Genomic DNA, 21,345 nt, shown 5'->3' with positions numbered 1-21,345 from the left:
TTAACTTGCCTTAATTTCACATAAGTAAGTGAATTTGCAATCAGGGCCTTGTGATCCAAATGCCTACGCTCACTCCTCTATGCCGTTCAACAAAGATAAACTAGAATATCTGGCCACAACATAAAACAGCTCTGCCTGAGTGTTAGCACAAGGCCACCCACTGGAGTTCAAGTGGGCTTTGGCTAAACACGTATCTGTTCCTTAGGGTTCCTAAGGGTATTCACATGGTATTTTGAAAGGATGTCAATCAATATAGTCCATGGGTTTAAGCTGTAAGGTGGAGAAGAGTTAGATCATTAATATTCTTGATGAAAATAGTCTTCAACATAAGGTCATTTTATGTTATTTAAAAACTCAGAGAAATGTGTTAATTAGTTTTAGAATATTTTCTATAAACAGAATTACAAGTAAAACATCTTGAAATGCAAATCGTTTAAACATTCAGAATGCAGATAATTCTTTATGCAAAAATGGCACATTCTCTGTTGATGTTAGGTAAGAGAATTTATTTTTCATGTTTTTGTTTTTTGTCCTGTAAATACTATGTCTTGTCATTCATGGATAATTGATAACAAGATTGTCCACAGGGAAGACACAAGACACTTTATCTTCCCACGAACGCTCTGTGAATACAGGGTTTTTGGAACCATTCCCATACATAGTTCTTCTATCAGCAAATGCTTCTTATAGAAGAGGGAAATTTACAGAGAACAAACATCATTGGCCATGTGTTTTCCTTAACACCATGTGCCAGATACACAAGAACTGAGTTTCCTGAAACACTGTGACAGCAAAGTTTGCTTTGCCTGTGACAAGAATGAAAGAAAATGAAGAAAAGGAAAGAAGAAAGGAGGGAAAGAGGGGGAGAAATGGGAAAGGAAGGAAGAACACAATGAGAGAGGAAGAGAGGGAACAAGAGAAAAGGAGAAAGAGGAAGGATGAGAGAAGGAGAGAGTGAAAGAGGGAGGGTGAGATGGAGAGAGGAAGGAAGCAGGGAGGAAGGGGGAGAAGAAGGAAGGAAGGAAGGAAGGATGGAAGGAAGGGAGGGAGGGAGGGGAGGGGAGGGGAGGGGAGGGAAGGGAGATAAATTAGAGAGATGATGTAGAGAAAGAAAACTTCTCTTTTCAATAACTGATGTTTTTGAGTGAATGAGAGTTGGCCTGATAGATGGCACTGTGCTGTGTGACCTGAGAAGTGACTAGAAGCCAGAAGAGTTGGGTTCTATTCTCTACTATCTTAGACTCTATCACCCGAAGCAAGTCCCTTCACCTTATGCACTTCCTTTTCCAACTCAAAAATGTTAATCTAGAGGAAAGCATGCTGACATAGTCTAAGAATGAGACAATGTGAACACTTGAGAAAGACCTGAAATAGTTAAAGGCATGGTCAGGCTTGGGAAAGGCTTACTGAGGACACATGTTTTCCCAGTGTATGACCGGCAGGCACACACCTGGGCTCGGTCAGGTTACAGCCCACTCCCTCCCACCCCAGGTCAGGCCCTGGTCGATGACAGACCTAGGACCCTCCTTAATTAGGCATACCAATCACCTAAAGCAACAAGAGAGTATTTGGGAATATTGGATGTCACTCAACCTCTCTTTAGACTTCCTTTCCCTTTAATTATTTCAAAAGAAAAACACTAACTGTTTTTTTTTTTTTTTTAAGTTAAAAATAACAAAAGCAAAGTCCCTTAAAGGAATAGATATCTGTGAAGATTAAGTAACGAATGACTGCCTGGACTTTTAACTGCCCTGTATCTGCTGCTAAAGTTGATACTACACTGAATTTAGGCATCTCTGGATTCTTTAATCCCACCTGCTTGGCCCTACCAATGCCACATTTGGAAAATGTCAATGATCAGTTACCATCTGGTTTCCTGAAAAATATAAAGTTTAGAAATTCTTAGTTGATTCATTCTTACTTAAAATCATTTTGTTGTTGTTGTTGATGCTGCTTCTTAAATCTAAGGAACCAGGGGCTGTTTAAAAACATTAATGCTGTTTTCCTATTCAAGGAGAGATTTTCTTCAGAAAGGTCCCTAAATCACTAATGGCTTTCAGAAATTTATCACATTCAAGAGAAAAGAGAGATACTTTCACTTATCCAATGGGAACTTATCCAATGGAGGTATACGGCAGGGCCTCCCTCCAGTTCAAAATTTGATGAGTCAGTTGCAAGTTTATAATCGATCTTATACAAAATGTCATGAAGATTTAAATATAAAAGAGGCCTTGCTTCTCCCCTTCATCAGAAAGTAGAGTTCAGAAGATAAACTAATGAAACTTGATTTTTTAAAAAGCTCAGTTAGGGACTATTAACCTATATGAATTTCCTTTATTCACCCTCTTGTTTCATTTCATAGATGAAGATTTCATTTGTATATATATATTTTTAATATATTTAGATATATTTAGATATATATTTAGATATTTAGATATATAATATATATTTAGATATATTTAGATATATATTATATATATTTGGATATATATTATATATATTTAGATATATATTTAGATACATATATTTATATATATATTTGAGATGGAATCTTGTTCTGTCACCCAGGCTGGAGTGCAGTGGTGTGATCTCGGCTAACTGTAACCTCCACCTCCCGGGTTTAAGCGATTCTCCTGCCTCAGCCTCCTGAGCAGCTGGGACTACAGGCGTGCACCACCACACCCAGCTAATTTTTGTATTTTTAGTAGATACAGGGTTTCACTATATTGGCCAGACTGGTCTCAAACTCCTGACCCCGTGATTCACCTGCCTTTGCCTCCCAAAGTGCTGGGATTATAGGCATGAACCACCATGCCTGGCCACATTAAAATATTACTGAATGGTACTTACAATATCAGCTCTAGAATATTAGTTAACACATTGCTTTATTTGAATTTTTCAACAACCCATTGATATCTGTATTGTTGTTATTAATAGCCCTATGAGGAAACAAACATTTGGGGAAGTTATGACTTGCTCAAGACCACACAGTGAAATCCATTCTACTCAAAATCTCTAGAAGCTCATTTTTCATTTGTTTGCTAGTACAGAGTCTTCGAAAGTGAAGTCTGAACTTAGTAACTCTTCTACCAGTTCTTTTACTGCTTTGCCCTTTTCAACCATCTTCTGTTTGGTACCCAGTGGCTATTTTCCAAGACATCCCTAGCCCTCTTGGCTAATATCATAACCTTTGAATTTTTACCATGCCTCCTTATTTTTGAGAATTATTTCCAATTCTCTCTTCCTTCCCTCCCTTCAAGATGACAATCATCTAACCTGAAAAACTGAACTGCACTCTATATTATTATGTGACAATTGCATAATTGCCAGTCATATCCTATATTTTTGCAGTTTAGCAGAGTTCTCCTAAATAAAAATTTTAACTTAAAGAATGTAATGATGATTAGAATTAAAAACAGAGATCGGCTAACATACTGTTAATTTGGTAATCCACAAAACAAGTAATTTATGTAGGCAGTCGTGCCCAAATATGAAGACTGACATTTAGATCAAATTTGTTATTAACACTCTTAGCATAGTAATTACATATTATTAGCATAAGTAATTATCCATATTGCTCATATATATATCTCCAGGAAAATCATATAATGCACTAGTGAAATGAATGACATCAGATTTTGCCTTCCCTTGTATAGGATAAGATGTAGTATTTAGGAGGACTGTCCAGTGTTAGTGTAAGATAGACCTGGGTTTGAGTCCCAGTTCAGTCACTTAAGTGATGTGACTTTGAATATGTTCTTAATTTCTTTGTCCCTCAGAGTCAAGGAAGGAAGGAAGGGAGGGAGGGAGGGAAGGAAGGAGAAAGAGAAGGGAGGGAAGGGGAGGGGAGGGGAGGGGAGGGGAGGGGAAGGGAAAGGGAAAGGGAAAGGGAAAGGGAAAGGGAAAGGGAAAGGGAAAGGGAAAGGGAAAGGGAAAGGGAAAGGGAAAGGGAAAGGGAAGAGAAGAGAAGAGAAGCGAAGCGAAGCGAAGCCGGGCACAGTGGCTCATGCCTATAATCCCAGCAGTATGGGAGGTACAAATCTCATGTCCTTCTCACATTGCAAAATACGATCCTGCCTTCACAACCATCTCTCAACATCTTAACTCATTCCAGCATTGACTCAAAAGTCCAAAGTCTCATCTGAGACAAGGCAAATGCTTTCCACCTATGAGCCTGTAAAATCAGAAACAAGTAGTTACTCTCAAAATACAATGGAGAGGCGGGGCGCAATGGCTCATGCCTGTAATCCCAACACTTTCGGAGGCCGAGGTGGGTGGATCACTTGAGGTCAGGAGTTCCAGACCAGCCTGGCCAACATAGTGAAACCCCGTCTCTACTTTAAAAATACAAAAATTAGCTGGGCATGGTAGTGCGTGCCTGTAATCCCAGCTATGCAGGAGGCTGAGGCAGGAGTATTGCTTGAACTTGGGAGGTGGAGGTTGCAGTGAGCTGGGATTGTGCCACTGCACTCCAGCCTGGGTGACAGAGCAATACACTGTCTCAAAAAAAAAAAAAAAAAAAATACAATGGAGATAGAAGCATTGAGTAAACATTTCAGTTCCAAAAGGGAGAAATTGGGCGGGGACAGATACCAAAATTGTATCACACACATACACACAGATATCCGAATTATATCATACACACACATACCCCCAACATTCAAAGTGTGCTACCCCATATAGTCCTACCTCATTTCTGTGAAGATAACAGGAGTTACCTGTACCTAAATCAAAAAATAGATCCTATTCCTAAAAATAGTAGTAGGGAGATTAGGAAATCGTTTTCTAGAAGGAGGGAAGGAAATTTAAATTATTATTTTTTCCTAAGTGCAAACTAAATGGTTTCTTGTTTAATAAAGATATCATCCCAGCACTTTGGGAGGCCGAGGTGGGCGTGGTGACACATGCCTATAATCCCAGTTGCTCCGGAGGCTGAGGCAGGAGAATCACTGCAAGAAGAGGTTTGCAGTGAGCCAAGATCGTGCCATTGCACTCCAGCCTGGGCAACAAGAGTGAAACTCCGTCTCCAAAGAAAAATAAGAAAGAAATGAAGATATCAACAGTTTGCTGTTTTATTTAAAATGTAATTAAGTTAAAAAAAAGAAAAAACTTAGGTCCTGGTTAATAAAATATTTCAAGTTATTGAAGTCCTATTAAAAATTATTTTTTAACTTTTTTCTGCTTTTAGAAGTATTTTATGCTGATTTTAGATAAAAAGTATAGAAAAATATAGAAAAGAGTATAGAAAAATATAGAAAAGAGAAGCAATACAAATTACTCATTATCCCTCCATTTAGAGTGAAAGGTTATTAATATTTTGGAGATTGTTCTAATCTCCCTCCCATGTTTATGTGTGTATATTGGTTTTACAGGAATAGCGGCATATTTTGTCATATATGTTACCTGTTTTTATTCATAGAAAGTAATTTCATACACACTTCTTAATGCCATTTAATATCATTAAGGCAGAATATTACTGGCTATATATTAACCAGTAATAGTAGTATATGCCACCCAATTTTTGATAGCTTGCAGTGGTAACATTTTACATCAACTGGGAGAAATCGAATTAATTAAGCACTGATGATAGAAACTTTTGTCAAGGCTGTGGATAGGGTTAAGTCCTCTCCTCACATTACAGACTAAAATAAATCACTGACAATTATGGTTAAATGTAAAAGTTAAAATATAAAATATTTCCAAATATGCAGTAAAGCATAAAAAGTCTCTCAAATTATAATTTGAAGAATTTCTGTTTAACAATAGAACATTTTAATCAAATTAGGAAAAACATTTGTGACACTTTAATAGCCAATATATGTAAATGGGCAATATAACATATGAAAATAATTACAAATTAGGAAAAGATTAATACTCTAGGGAAAAATTTGTAAAGCACATTAGGAGGCAAATTTCAGAAAAGAAATGCAAAATATTCAATTTCAGTAGCAATCAAAGAAATGTACTCCTCAAATGCCATTTTCTATTCTTATTGATTTACTTTTTCTTCAAATCAAATCACCACCTGACACTATAGATATAAATACTGTTATTCTATATGTACCTTTTTCTCTCAATGCAGTACAAGTTACATACAAACTGCTGTCCTCAATAACAGGCCTGTTTTAAGGTATGTGTGAGTCAGCTATGACTACGTATCAATCTCAGATCTTAGTGCCATGTAACAATAAGTGCTTACTTATTGTTGAGTCAGCCAGTATGGCTCAGCTTCATAGTGCAAGTTGGCTTATCGTCCTTCTGTGACCAGCAGGCAGAGTGGGGCAAGCGGTGCTTCAGGAGATGGAATAAATACAAGAAGGTATGACCAACTGTGTCCGGAGTTCGTTCCTTCTGGTGTGTTCGTTGTCTTGTTGACTTCAGGAATGAAGCCGCAGAACTTTGCAGCGAGTATTACAGCTCTTAAAGGTGGTGAAGACCCAAAGAGTGAGCAGCAGCAAGATTTACTGTGAAGACTGAAAGAACAAACTTCCACAGCACAGAAAGGGACCCGAATAGGTTGCTGCTGCTGTCTAGGGCCGCCAGCTTTTATTCCCTTATTTGTCCCAGCCCATGTCCTGCTGATTGGTCCATTTTACAGAGTGCTGATTGGCGCATTTTACAGAGCACTGATTGGTCCATTTTACAGGGTGCTGATTGGTCCATTTTACAGGATGCTAATTGGTTCATTTTACAAACCTCTAGCTAGCCACAGAGCCCTGATTGATGAGTTTTTACAGAGTGCTGATTGGCACATTTTACAAGCCTCTAGCTAGCCACAGAGTGCTGATTGGTGTATTTTACAATCCTAGCTACAGAGTGCTGATTGGTGCATTTTACAATCCTCTTGTAAGACAGAGAAGTTCTCCAAGTCCCCACCTGACCCAGAAGCGCAGCTGGCTTCACCTCTCACAGTGATGAAATCTCATTTTAAGTCCCTCTTCCATATCTTCTAACTGGAAATTCATCAAAGGAAGTCATAATACCAAGCTCAAAATCAAGGGTAGGAAGCTCGAAATCAAGAGTAGGAAAGTATAAACACCTATATATACACATACATGTACATACATGCATATATATATAGAGAGAGAGTGAACACACTAAAACAAAAAGATGTTACATTTACCTATTATTAATATGCTTAATTACAATAGGCAATGCTAATGAAAATGTGCAAAAGTGAGGTTTATATCCTTCTTTGGTCCAGTAATTTATTTCTATAAAATGAACATTACAACTATAACCACAAATGCACTTAACATTTTTTCTTTGAATGTCTATTGCAATATTATCTATATTACAAAAAATTGGAATCAACCTACTGTTATTCTGAGATGGCTCTTTCTTTTCTTACTGTATTTAATTTGACCTAACATAGTCAACATTTCTCATTATTGCATATGATTGTTTGTAACTTTGGCCAAATAATAGAAATTTGTTTTTTTCCTATGAAATCTTCTACAACTATTTGAGTTCATTAATTTATAAATCATTGATAAGTATCTGATGACTTTTAAGAATAAATTAGTAATATTCCTTCTGTCGTAGAATGGATCAAATAATCAGATTTCTGGGGACAGAATGTGTCTATAAAGCTCACAACAGTTAAAAAATGCGCAATGATAGATAAAGAAATATGTTCTGTATATTAAAGGGTCCCAACCAAGGACAACTAACTCAACTACAAGAATCAAGGCAGAACCCTCAAGGAGGAAAAGTTCAAATCCATGCTTTGGGTCTAAATGTGATAAGAAATGGTAAACATTCACAAGGGTTAGTCAATATCAATAGTATCAATAATACATAATACCTTTGAAAATGTCAAGATTACATTAATGTATTTTACCCATGACTTTTGGTGGACATTTCCAACCCCACTTCTAGGGAGGGAAGGGGGTGCATTTTCTGAGTCCAAACCCTCTGGAGAAAATATGAAGTCAACTTGGTTCAGTGACTCTAAAAGGGTAGAGGGATGGGTTCCAGCTACTTCTGGTTCTTGGTCCTGGTTTTACTTTCTATTTTATTTCCCAAATAAATGTAGTACGGAGAGGAGAGGAGGGTCCATTCATTTATCAAGGTTTGTTGGAAAATAAAAGTAATTGTAATTGAATAGTCTTCTCCTATTTCATAACATCCAAAATATAAACTGATGGAAATTACTCATTGTCAAAGGCCACTGTGACAGGCAGAAGGCTATCAAGTAGGTGGCATTGCAAAACCACTGGAGGGCTCACAGGTATTATATTTTATTCTTTCTTTTGTTCACCCATTTATTAATTTGTTTAGCAAATATTGCAACACATATTGGAAGACAGACTCCTTAGTTTCTTAGTTTCTTTAGAATGGTTTAGTACCATAAACATATTTGTTATGATGATCAATTAACACTACATTAATATTTTCAAAGAGGGTAGTAAGCTATCTCCAAACCAAGGCCCATCCACGTCCTTGCTTAATGGGTTAGAAGCATTGCATTTGAGAAACAAGAGCTCGCTCTCCCATCACAAATAGTTTAAAAGACCAAAGCAGGAATTAAGTGAATCTAAGTGTTTTCTTATTTCTAAAAATATAAACAAATGTAGGGTCCTTAATCCAAAGCACCTGCTACTCCTTTTGATTCATTTTGGGTAAAAGTAGGCTTTGAGGGATGGGCCTGGAACCCTTGATTTGAGCAGCATCAGCAAAAAACAAAAACAAAAACAAAAAACAACTTATCTTTATCTGGAATTAACTACAAATTCAATTAGAATAAAAATCTTCACCCACCCCGTGGAAAAGATTTTACACAAAGAAAAGCAGATGTTGCAACAACATTGAGAGCACTTTGCTTAGCAGTGTATGGAATTTTCCATCTTGTAAGCCCAATCACCAGTGAAAGATACACAGAGCCAGCTTCTCTAACTCACAAAATGACTTCCACTTCCCATGCTCCTTTAATTAGATTTACTTCTTTAACCAAAGTAATACTGGGCTGAAAGAAGGAAGGGCGGGGGTGGGGGAGACTCTACTTAATACTGGCTTAGCAAGTTTAGAGAAGGATGAACGGTAAGAGGTGGAGCTCTATTTTGGGGTTATTTTACAGATAAAGCTTTTCTTATTTATTATGAGTTTGTTCTGTTAGAAAAAAATGGTAATAAAATTAATTGCTAAAGGTTATGCTGAGATCATACCTTAGTTCTATTTTCAGCTTTGAACAGATTACAGGACAATGAAGCATAAATGGAAATTAGAAAAGATTTAGAACAGACGTTCTGTAGCACTTTTTCACATCGGGGTGAGAAATGTGCAGAATGGCCTATGAGGCAAGGTTATAAATGGAGAGGAACCAGGATCATGCAGGCCACACATGGGGAATAGAATGTGGGAATAGAAGGGGCCTAGAGGGGCTTCAGTGACCTCTGTTTGGTTTCTGGAAATGTTTTAAGCTTGTCTTTTTAAAGCCTACCTTAGTTTGTATTTGTTAACCAGAATAGAGAGAGAGCCCCAAAGACAAACCTAAGTTTTTACAAAAGAGAAACAATGAACTTACTTGCTTATAAGCTGAATTGCAACTGACCATTTACTCTTCAGGGTTGTGTCCAATACCACATAAGGCAAAACAAACCCATATGTGGCTCAGTTTCCATTTCTTTCCGTACTAGGATATTGAAATATGCCATAGTTTTGTTCAGTTTGTTTTGTTCAGCTTTTTCTCGCTGAGGATTATGAGAGTCTCCTAACAGGTATTTGCAGTTTTGTCTCCTTAACTCCATTTTGAACTAACTCATCTCCCAAAATTCAGCAAGACTGAGTTTTCTAAAAAACAAACCTGGCTGTGAAAGTCTCCTGTTTAAAATGGATAAGGCTCCTCATCTTCTTAGGGAAAAATATCCTAGCTCCTTGTTTTCTACCAAGTCTCCTTCTCTTTCCTGGATCACTTCCTGTTGCTTGTTTCCACTCTCAATCAAGTTTGTCCCACTTCCCTTGAACATGTTAAACGCTTCTTCAATTCATCATTGTCCATTCAGTTTCTTTTAAACTTTATTTATTTAATGCCTTCTATGTGCCAGGCATTTTTTTTTTTTTTTTTTTTTTTTGAGATGGAGTGTCACTCTTTTGCCCAGGCTGGAGTGCAGTGGCATGATCTCGGCTCACTGCAGTCTCTGCCTCCCGGGTTCAAGCAATTCTCCTGCCGTAGCCTCCCAAGTAGCTGTGATCACAGGCACCCACCACCATGCCCAGCTAATTTTTGTATTTTTGGTAGAGACAGGGTTTCACCATGTTGGCCAGGCTGATCTCGAACTCCTGACCTCAGGTGATCCACCCGCCTTGACCTCCCAAAGTGTTGGGATTGCAGGCGTGAGTACCAGACACTTTCACAGGCACTGGGGTAGGACAGTAAACAAAACAGGCAAAATCCCTGAACTCTTCTAGCAGACATCTTCTAGTAGAGAAAGATGGACTATGAAGCACATTAGGCCAATAACAGAGCATGTGGATTGTGAAGAGTACTATGAAAACAGCAAAGATGTGAAAGAACAATGATGCTTGGACAGGGCGGTCAGCGAAGGTCTCTGTGCAAAGGCACAAACACTGGGTGGAGTAAAATAAGTGAGGGAGTGAGATGATGGAATGGCTGCAGCCTGGGAGCCACCTTATATCATCCATAATTTGGGGGTGCAGAATTCATCCAGAGTGGGGGCCGTCCATTGATATTTTAAAAAATCCTGTCTAGGATATTCTAATGTTTATCTAGGAAACATACTTTCAAAGATAAAGGCTTTGGCTTCAACTCTGAGTGACGGCCATTGGGTGAAGACGTTGCATGAACTTATGCATTATATCTCCCTCTGAATGACAAGTAAAGAAGATGAAAGATGGCAAGAGTGGAAACAGGGAGACTAAATAGGAGGCTACTGCATGTGGCATGAGGAGAGATAGGAGGGTGTTATTGGTTGTGATAAAAAATGGTCAGTTGAGCTAAATGTTAAAGATGAAGCCCACAGGATATCATTCTTACGTATAATGTTACTAGATCCTAGAACATTAGGTCCACTTCTATTCATTTATTCAATCAGATTTCATCAGGGCAGTTCCTTGTACTCCCCAACATAGGAGTTTGTTGTATGCCTGGCCCCTGCAGTCATCTGAGTTTGCCACGCTGTCTAGGTGCCCTGACGGCTCCATAGTGAAGTGCTTCTTTCTCTGTTATGACAACACCTTCATGCCTTGATACACCAGGAAGCATATTTTCATTTTATTGTTTTCATGTGTATCTCTCCAGATTATATTTTGTTCAGCTTCATATCCCTGCAATTAGTGGGTGTTAGGTCATCGGTGAATGCAGGATGAAATGAATAAATGAACGAATCAACAAATGAATGAATAAACAAATAAATGAATTCTTTGTACTGGAGTCTCATAGCAAAAACCAGAAAACAGAAAACAAATTCATGCACAATGTGGAACAGTCATCTCTTTGTTAATTAAATATTTCCTAAGCCTCCTAAACTAACATAGCTGTATGTTCTCAGTAGATGACTAACATTTCCTCAATTGTAAATTGTGATAATACATGAGGTGTAATGTATTAAGAAGAAGACAGCAACATCTAGGTGCAAACTCTTCTGTCTTTTCCCAGTCTAATGGCACAGTATTAAGGAGGTGCTGTGAAGAGAAAAAGGACCAAGCCCTGTGGACTGATTGTCCTCTAGAAAGCAAGTAGTGCAAAGGAAAAACTGTACAGCAGGGAGCTTGGTTGTTGGTGTAGCTCATCTTTTTAAGCTGTGCACAGCAAGCAAGGGAAAGGACACTGAAGAACCAAGATGGTAGGTTAGATTTAGCATGTTTAAGGAAAGCAGAATGAGAGGATATCTGAAGTTTCAGAGTGTTGAAGATTTCAGGGATTAAGAATTTCCTGTAGCCTCTGAACTTGGAAACTCTTGAATGCCTGAGGAAGATATAAAACATGGGAATTCCTCTTTAGTGGTGCTTTGTTAAATATCACATACTCTGCCATTCAGCTATGGAACCGTGCTTTTAAAGATTTCACAAAAAAATACTAACAAATAGATTATAAAGTAAAAAATGCATTCAGCTTAGCTTAGAGCCTGTCACAGAGTTAGCATCCAGCAAAGGTGAATTCTTTCTCTTGTGGTACTTGGAGAGATAAGAAGCCCTTTCTTGTATAAAGTAAACAATTTGGGTGATGCTTATACTAAAATACCAGACTTCACCAATACCCACCACTATATCCCATCCACATAACAAAACTGCACTTGTACTTCTTATGTCTACAAAAATAGAAAAAACTTTTTCTATCATTATTATTGTTAAGAACAACAATAATAATAATACCGCCACAAATTATGACGGTTTTTCATAGGCTAACCTCATTCTTTTTTTTCTTTTTCTCCTAGAGACAGAGTCTTGCTCTGTTGCCCAGGCTAGAATGCAGTGACACAATCATAGCTCACAGCAGATTCAACCTCCTGTGCTCAAACAATCCTCCTGCCTCAGCCTCCAGAGCAGCTGGGACTGTAGGCACACACCACTGCACCTAGCTAATTTCCCTTTTCTAATAGTTGTACAGACTGTAAAACCTCTACATATTTTAATACTCATTTTAACACTCATTTAGTCTTAGAGTTAAAAGAGTTAGCGCTCTTTTGGTTTTTTAAGATGGAGTTTCGCTGTTGTCGCCCAGGCTGGAGTGAAATGATACAATCTCAGCTCACTGCAATCTCCACTTCCCAGGTTCAAGTGATTCTCCTGCCTCAGCCTCCCGAGTAGCTGAGATTACAAGTGTGTGCCACCATGCCCAGCTAACTTTTGTGTTTTTAGTAGAGAAGGGGTTTCACCATGTTGGCCAGGCTGGTCTCAAACTCCTGATCCACCCACCTTGGCCTCCCAAAGTGCTGGGATTACATAACATTCATTTAGTCTTAGTTCTACAAGCAACCAGGTATTTCATGCCCACCACCAGTTCCTGTGTCAATGTCTCTCTAGTTGTGTTGGGACCCTTGATCTCTAATAGACATTTTAATAAAAGTTCCTAAGAACAATAAAAAAGAAGCCCTTCCTGCTCATTATTTCACTTTTATTTCATCCTGACTGCAGTTGGTGAAATATCAATAAGTAGGATAACTATCATTATGCCCATTTAACTGATAAGAAAGTAAGCTCAGACTGGCTGAATACTTGTCCAGGATTACAGGAGGTTAAAGTGACAGTCAAAATTCTTTGTGTCTAAGTCCAGAGTTATGTAGCCACTGAGTTACAAGGCTTGCATAATGTTTTTTGTAAATTAAACTTTCTATTTTAGGATAATTGTGGATTTATTTGCAGTTGTAAGAGATAACGCAGAGTGATCTTTTACCCAGTTCCTTCCAATGCTAACATCTTGCAAAACTGCAGTGTAACAAACAGGATATTGACATTGCTGCTGTCAAGATAAGAAATATTTCTATCAGCACAGGGATCCTTCATGCTGCCTTTTATGGCCACTCCCGCTTTCCTCTTATCCTTCCCCCTCCTTAACCCCAGTGAATCCCCATTTCTATGATCTTGTCATTCCCATCATGTTATTATATAAACAAAACAATATGTAACATTTTAAAGTTCATTTTTTTTCACTCTCCTTAATTCTTTAGAGATTCATCCAAGTGGTTCCATGTATCAATAGTTTTTTTCTATTAGTATGCATGTATCAGAGTTGGTTTAATCATCTTCCCCTTGAAGGACATCTGGATTGAGTTTTTGTTTTTCTTTTTTGTCTTCAGTTCTCAAAAGTTTGACTATGAGTGTCTTGTTACGAATTTCTGTGAGTTTATCCTGTTTGGGATTCACTCAGCTTCTTAAATCTGTATATTTATGTCTTGTGCTAAATTTGAAAAAATTTCAGCCATTATTTCTTACAATGTTTTTCAGGTCTGTCATCTTCCTGTCTTCAAGGACACAGGAAACGCAAAGGTTAGTTTTTAGTTTTTTGTTTGATTGTTTGTTCGTTTGTTTTGCTATAATCTCAAAAGTCTTTGAGATTCCTTTCATCTTTTTTTCACTGTATTTTCTCTTGTTGTATAGATGTCCAATTTACATTGTTTCCTCCAGTTCACTGATATTCCTCTATCTCCTCCATTCTGCCCATGCATTGAGATTTTTATATTAGTTATTGTATTCTTCATTTCAAAATTTTCCATTTGACTCTTTTATCTTCTATTTTCAGTCATGACTTCCTATTTCTTTGTTGAAGATTTTCAAATAAATTTTCATTAGCTACAAGAATGTTTTAATTGTTCATTGGAGCATTTTTATGATGGCTGCTTTACAAGTTTTGCCAGATAATTCTAACATTTGTGTCATCTTGATATTGGCATATATTTATTATCTTTTCTTACTTAGTTTTAGTTCTTTCTTGTTTTTGTATGATGAGTAATTTTCCATGGACATTTCAGTATTATGAGACTCTGAATCTTATAGAAAACTTTTGTTTTAGCTAGCTTCATCTCACACCACCCTCACAGATGAAGGTGGGTGTCACTTCATTACTGCCAGGTGGGGCAAAAGTCCAGATTTCTTAACTCAGCTTCTGTTGACCTCTGAAAGGGGGCTCCTCATTCCTGCTAAGCAGTAGTGGGAGTTTCAGTTCCCCACTAGGCCTCCAATAAAGCAGTTATCCCTTGGTATACATGGGAATTTGCATCCCACGAATATTGTATTTGGATCTGCCTTTGGTTTTGGACACAGAACTTGTGGAAACAGAGGGCTTGTGGTAAACAGAGATTTAGATTCATATGAAGGAAATTAATTTTCAGCTCAATAAAATAAACTGCACAGGTATGTTCCCCGTACTTAGATAACTTTTGGCTTACTCTGCCTAATTAATTATGTAGATTTTAAATAAATCATTCATTTCTGAAGAAAGTGTTTTCTGACTGCCCTTAGGCAGATGTGTCTGTTCTATATTCTCACATGCTCACATGCCACCTCTTTATGACCCTTAGTATATAGACAAACTTACTTATTTGTGTGAGTCCCTAAACTAATGCCTCTTCCATTGTCTGTACCTTTCAGGACAGCAGGGGCTTTGCCTGTTTTTCTTTACTATTGTATTCCAAGTACCTAGAAGGGTATCTGAACATGCCAGGAAGTTGCTACATTTTTGTTTAACAAAATCTGCATCTAGGTGGACCTGTGAAGTTCAAACCGGTGTTGTTCAAGGGTCCACTATACTTCCCAGCATGTGAAGGATGGAAGTCCCTTGTTGCTGCTCTCCACATGGCTTCCACTGATATCACAGGGTTAGGGGGCAGGAGTAAAAGTCCCTCCTTCCTATTTAGCCTCCTCTGACACCACCTAATTAGTTTTTGTGGAATTTGGCTAGAATAGAGCGATTATTATCTAAATGTTTTTCTGTCTTGCTTGGTTGCCCCTTCCCTTGTCCTTTGGCTAGAGACAGAGTAGGCTTTCGTTGGGGCTTTTCTTGTCTGTGCCCATTGTTGTTTTGGGGTTCTTGGTTCCTTGAGCTCTAGGTCTGAGATGTATCAGGCAAAGCTAAAAGTCAGGCAACTCACCTTGGTGTTTTCCTTGTATCCTGAGATTCCCTAGTCAGGTAGCCTTCTTCTCTCCACATTTCTGCCTTCTAATGTCTGTTTCTATAAATTATCAGTCTTATCTATACACAGAAGGAACAATAGATGAAATTATGTGTACTTCATCCTTAGTATAACACTTTTAAAGAACATTTGGAAAAACAGAGATGTCAATTATAATAATATTTAATAAGAAGATAATCTGAGTATCTTATTGCTACCATTTATCTTAAGGGACAAAATCTTTTTCCATGTTGATATGGAGGCTTAAACTTAATCAATATTTTCATTTGAAAAATTAATATATAGGTTATGCCAAATCTAAAAATTAACCTCCAATCCCCAAAGAAGCAATTCCCTGGGCTCTTCTGTGTGTGTACTGAGGTCAATACGGCAGCACGTACTTCATGAGGCTGCTTTGTTGAGGGAATCCAGAGGAAAGACAGATCGGCCAATTTTCACATTTAATTTCCTTCTTCATGCGATTGCACAACAGCACTGAGTTCAAACCTGCTAAGACGAATTTATACCTCACTAGCCCTGTTCCGTTAATTACAGAAATGGCACTTATTTTAAGCACTAAAATAGTACCATCAATGAAAAGATTGACCCCGCATTTAAGAGAGTTTCTGATGATCATTCAGACCATAAAATTGTACTTTTTGTTGTTGCCATTTTTTTATTTTCCCAAAGCTTTAATATTTCTTCCCAAATCAGCATAGCCAAATTTTTTTTTTTTTTTTAGATAGGGGCTCACTCTGTCATGATCTTGGCTCACTGCAATCTCTGCCTGCCAGATAAAAGGGATTCTCCCATCTCAGCCTTCTGAGGAGCTGACACTACAGGTGCGTGCCACCATGTCTGGATTCTTGTATTTTTTGACAGAGACAGGATTTCATCATGTTGGCCAGGCTGGTCTCGAACTTCTGATCTCAAGTGATTCACCCGCCTCAGTCTCCCAAAGTGCTGGGATTACAGTCATGAGCCAAAGTGCCGCGCAAGAATAGCAAAACGATCTATCATGGATTTAATATAGAACATTTTTAAGTGTGGCAAAACAAGTAGATGATGGTTAAAAGGTGAGATAACCAATAGGTTGGTATGTCATGATGGCATAAACCAATCATTTTAAATGATTTTCTATACTAAATTTCCCAGATGTTGTGGCCATGAGTCAAGAAAATTTATGTCATTAATCCACTAACTAGATTTTAGTTGAGGAGCTAATTCAGAGAGCTTGGAATAAAAACTTTGAGTTGGGTTTTTGGAATAAAAACTTTGAGTTGGGTTTTTGGTAACTCACATGCACTATGTTTAAATGAAATATGCTTGCTGCACCACTGACCCAAACTAGCAAGGTGCTAAGGTATTCGAGATGATTACTTATTTTACATCATCAGAAACTAAGTCTAAGGAGAAAAGGTGCCATATTTTTGCCTGCTTTTTCTTTCCTAGGGCTATCTATGCCCTTGACAAATTTGACGTTCAGAATTTTTGTCCTTTAGAAGTTTTCAGTAGAGTAACTTGAAAAACAGGTGCTCATTTAAGTGAAAATAAAATTATATATATATATGTGTATATACCTATATATCGCTATATTTTTCTCTCATAAAATTAAAAATGGACGTGTGGATTTTGCTTAAACATGAAAAAAAATCTTTTTTTTAATGATCAAGAATTACCAAAACGATTGATATTTGTGTTTTTATTGTTTCTAAATATAATAGTGCTGCTTAAAATGGTCATGATATGTATTTACTTTAGATGACACTTTAGGTGACTTATAAAATGCACAGCTCAGACTGCATACGCATTCTGAGTTTGCATTAACATAAAAAATGTGCCTTCTAATCCCACTTAGATAACAGATAAAAAGTCTACACATCAGGAGAAAACAACTCAAATGGAGATAGGAGCTTGTTTTTTGGACACCTTTTGGCAGCCACCATCACAGATTTTACAGTCTCAATTTCTCCTGCACAGATCCCACTGACAAAGGGTATTACATCTTGCTGACATCAGTGACCTGGCATCTCTGAATTATTCCCTGCTTCGGTTTACAGAGGAATAAACCGGTAATTAATTATATATCAGAACATGAGAATCGACCTGGCAATAATGTACAGGCTAAGAACGCTCTATTTACATATGTACGTTATTTAAAATATGTCTTGTTAAATAAATATTTAAAACACTTCCTTATTTAGCTTATACACTGTTTGGACTGAAGCTGCAATCCTCATTGCAAAATGTTTGAAAGAGTGAGAGAGTTGTCATAGATTTTCATCTCTGCCTGACCTACAAAATCTCCTCTTCGTGCACGGCAGGGCATACAAAAAACCTCTTTAACGAAAACAACAACATAAACTATCTCTATTGGCGCTGACATATACAATGAAAGTAGAAATTTCATCCTGAAAAAAATCACAAAACTTATCTTTAGGCTGAGGGAAGTAGAACAAGAGGTACAGGCACAAATTAATCACAATCAACGTGACCACCTCAGAGAGAGGAGCTGAAAGTAAGGGAAACAAATGATTTCACAGAAAAATGTTCTCCTCGCTGTGTGTCTTGTTCCCCTTGTAAATATCCAGAATTACTTTTAAAGTGGAAATAAAATAAAATACAGGACTTAAGACTTTTCCGTATCTCTCAAATCAATACAGAGCCACAATTTTGAAACAACCATAATAATGAGAATATACAAGACAACTCCAATAATGTGGGAAGACAAACTTTGCAATTCACAGGATGGCCATGCTCAGACTCAGTCAGGGTTCAAGATTCAATGTATTTCTGGGGGCTCAGAAATTAGCTTTATTTGGGAGGATATCTCCATACCTGCAATTGTTTGCTCCCTTCAGAATAGAATCCTGACCATGACGATTTCTGATCCACCAGGGGGAGCAGTTCACCAGCACAAAACAAGCCTTCCCCAAAGGAAGTCACTGAAGGCGCCTTTTCCTCTCAATTTACACAGCTGACAACGACCCTGATTTTTATCAGTTCTCCTAGATGTGGCACTCATATACCTCACACTGATTTCAAATGCCTGACCTCATGCTGGTGGGATACGTGTTGTTCCAACACGGACACATATGCCCACGAGCAGGTTTTTCTGTACGACTTGACATTCAGTCCTTGTAATTTATAGAAATTCCTTGTTTTATTATAGGAAGTAATTTAGTCCCTGCTTCTTCACCAGCTTTTATGGACAAAACCGATAGATTTATCAAAATGCTTATTTCATACTTATTCTAGTGCAGGGATAGAGTGGAGAAGCTGATCTTTGGGGTGTGTATAAGAAGGTGTGTGTGGGAGAGATACTCCCCTGTAAGGTCTTGAAGCCAGGCATCTACCACAGCTTGCTGATAGCACGCCTTCTTTCTCCAGCAAGCCTTTTTCCTGTCCTCAGACTAGAGCCCTGGGACTCGGAAGGAAAACAGCTGTCAGAAAGGCCAGTGTTGGTGATAAGCCCTTTGTGTGCAAGCTCAGACTTGAGACCAGCCTGTCCAAACAAAACAGCGGTAGACTTCAGTAGAGTTGTGTATGAGTAGAGAACCTCAAGCCTGCTGGTGAAAAAGCCAACCAGAGGAGTACACTAGCCCTTGTTTTGCAAATGGCTCCACAATCCACTGAAAGAATTTCCCCAGGGGAGCCAAGTTTTAACTTTGACAGAGCCAGTCCTTTTGGCCCCTTATCCTAAGTCTCTACTCTGGCACCTCAGCTCACTGCTCTCTGACAGTCCTTACTTCTTAAGGTGTAGACCCTGGTCAGCAGCTTTGGCATCAGCTGGGAAATTGTTAGACATGCAGAACCTCAGGCCCAATCCTGGACTTTTGGAGTCAAAATCTGCCTTTTAACAAAACCCCAGGTGACTAAAGTGCATGAAAGTTGAAACTATGCACAAAGACTCTTATCTCTGGATAGGTCTGCTTCTATCAGGATGTAGAAAAGATGCATAGCTATGTTGTTGAAATAGAAGTCATAGATGTCAAGGTTATTACATGGCCTTGTCATATACGTAAGCAACTCTCAAAACAGCAGGACAAAGCAGAGAATTTAGTCTTTCAAGGAAAAGTCTTGGTTCTGGAATGTAGCAGCTTTCTGGCGCCTCATTTGTGCTTCCTAGGTACTGACTCCATTGGGAAGATTAAGTGAGCAACTGACACGCAGAAGTTTCAGTTGATGCTTCTTTTCCTCTAAAATTGAGTTTTCAATCTATGAAAATCATCTAGGGATTTGGCTATTAACATTTTTTTCTTTAACTTTACTGTTTTCTGCCTTTATTATTTTTTTTGAAGGTAGGGTTTTGCTCTGTCACTCCAGCTGAAGTGCAGTGATGCAATCACAGCTCACTGCAGCAGCCTCAAATTACTGATCCCAAACAATTCTTCTATCTCAGCTTCCCAAGTACCTCAAACTAGAGGCACATGTCAACACACACTGCTAATTTATTTTATTTTATTTTATTTTTATAGAGATGGGGATCTCACTATGTTACCCAGGCTGGTCTTGAACTGCTGGCCTCAAGTGATCCTCTAACTTCAGACTCCTGAAGTACTGGGATGACTGGCATGAGCCGCCATGCCCACCTTTGCGAATATTTTATTACTTCTGAATAAACCGTGAAGAAAAAAAGAAATCTCAAGACATCCTATATATTTACTCATTAGTTGCTTTGTTTAATGGCTTTGAAGAGGAGAAAGTTGAAAGAGCTAAAATAATCATTTGAGATTTCTTATGAGATTTCAAGACCTACCCTGGACACTGTTTTATCAAGGCTAACTAAATAAGACGAATTTATTCTAGAAAAAAGAATAAAGAATTATCTCATTTAAAATACCCCCAAAACAGCTAAATTCCAATCACACATCTGTTAATATTGTCACCTGAACACTCACAGCTGGATGGAGTTAGTGACAGGTATTTGAGTTGTCGTATTAGGACACATTGTCCATATTTCTTTGATGAATAGGACTTAAGGAGCAATATTCTGCATTGCTCATTTTTCCTCTGGCCTTTACGCTATTCTTTTGCAAATGCTGTAATGTGATATTCTGAATTTTGGCACAAATTCATTAGAAGGCAAAACTATCTTGAATATCAACTGCTTGGTTACCAAGTTGGATATAATCCCTTCCGAAGAAAATCAGTTATAGAAGAATTATGATATGGAGTTTATTTCCTGACAGGGTAGAGTAAAATTTAGCATGGCAGGCAAGAGGGAAGGCTGTTCTCAAATCTGATGTCCTGGTTTTGCCCAGACCTGACCAAGACATTTAAATTCTTCACACATTGAAAATTCTTCACACATCGAAGAAGCTCTTGAGTTCAGGGCCCCTCTGTAAGGTCTGGGTTGGGCATGGGGTGGGGGAGGGTAAACATGCAGCTCAATGTGAACAGCGTGGGAGGGAAGACTGGCCTGCATACAGGGAGCTAATATCCAGAGAGTTTTTGACAGCTTCTCCCAAGATCTTCTTTCCTGCCCTTCCAGATGGCCTTCCTCAGACTGTTTTCCTCTCTGGGGTCTGCCATTCAATTTTCAAAGGAAATAGCGACATTCCAAGGAATAAACTAAAGAGCAGTATTTACTTGTTATTCCAGACCCACTTCAAAGGACCTACAGATTTAATAAAATATAAGCAACTTCATTATTTACTCCTCACCATAAACCAACTTCATTGTTTGACTCAGTAGTCCAGATAATGTTGTTACTATTCAGTTTATATTCCGGAACATCACATTTTATCGGTTTCAGCTTCCAAATATTCAGCAT

General features: G+C 38.1%; 1 long non-coding RNA gene across 3 annotated transcripts; it reads left to right on the top strand.

Annotated features, from left to right (window-relative positions):
* The first annotated feature begins 6,271 nt into the window (after nucleotides 1-6,271).
* On the top strand, nucleotides 6,272-20,899 carry LOC105479368 (uncharacterized). 3 transcript variants are annotated; one of them, XR_011626106.1, is made up of 5 exons: nucleotides 6,272-6,319; nucleotides 13,906-13,947; nucleotides 16,312-16,411; nucleotides 17,428-17,641; nucleotides 20,048-20,899. It is a non-coding gene; the product is annotated as an uncharacterized lncRNA (long non-coding RNA). The 3 variants fall into 3 exon arrangements; XR_011626107.1 differs by lacking the exon at nucleotides 6,272-6,319 and adding an exon at nucleotides 13,499-13,798; XR_011626105.1 differs by lacking the exon at nucleotides 6,272-6,319 and having other exon boundaries at nucleotides 13,499-13,947.
* The last annotated feature ends 446 nt before the right edge of the window (nucleotides 20,900-21,345 follow it).

This window comes from Macaca nemestrina, chromosome 7 (assembly GCF_043159975.1).
Source record: "Macaca nemestrina isolate mMacNem1 chromosome 7, mMacNem.hap1, whole genome shotgun sequence".
Lineage (NCBI taxonomy): Eukaryota > Metazoa > Chordata > Mammalia > Primates > Cercopithecidae > Macaca > Macaca nemestrina.
Note: the sequence above shows the minus strand (reverse complement) of the source record. Positions and strands in the feature narration are given on the sequence as shown.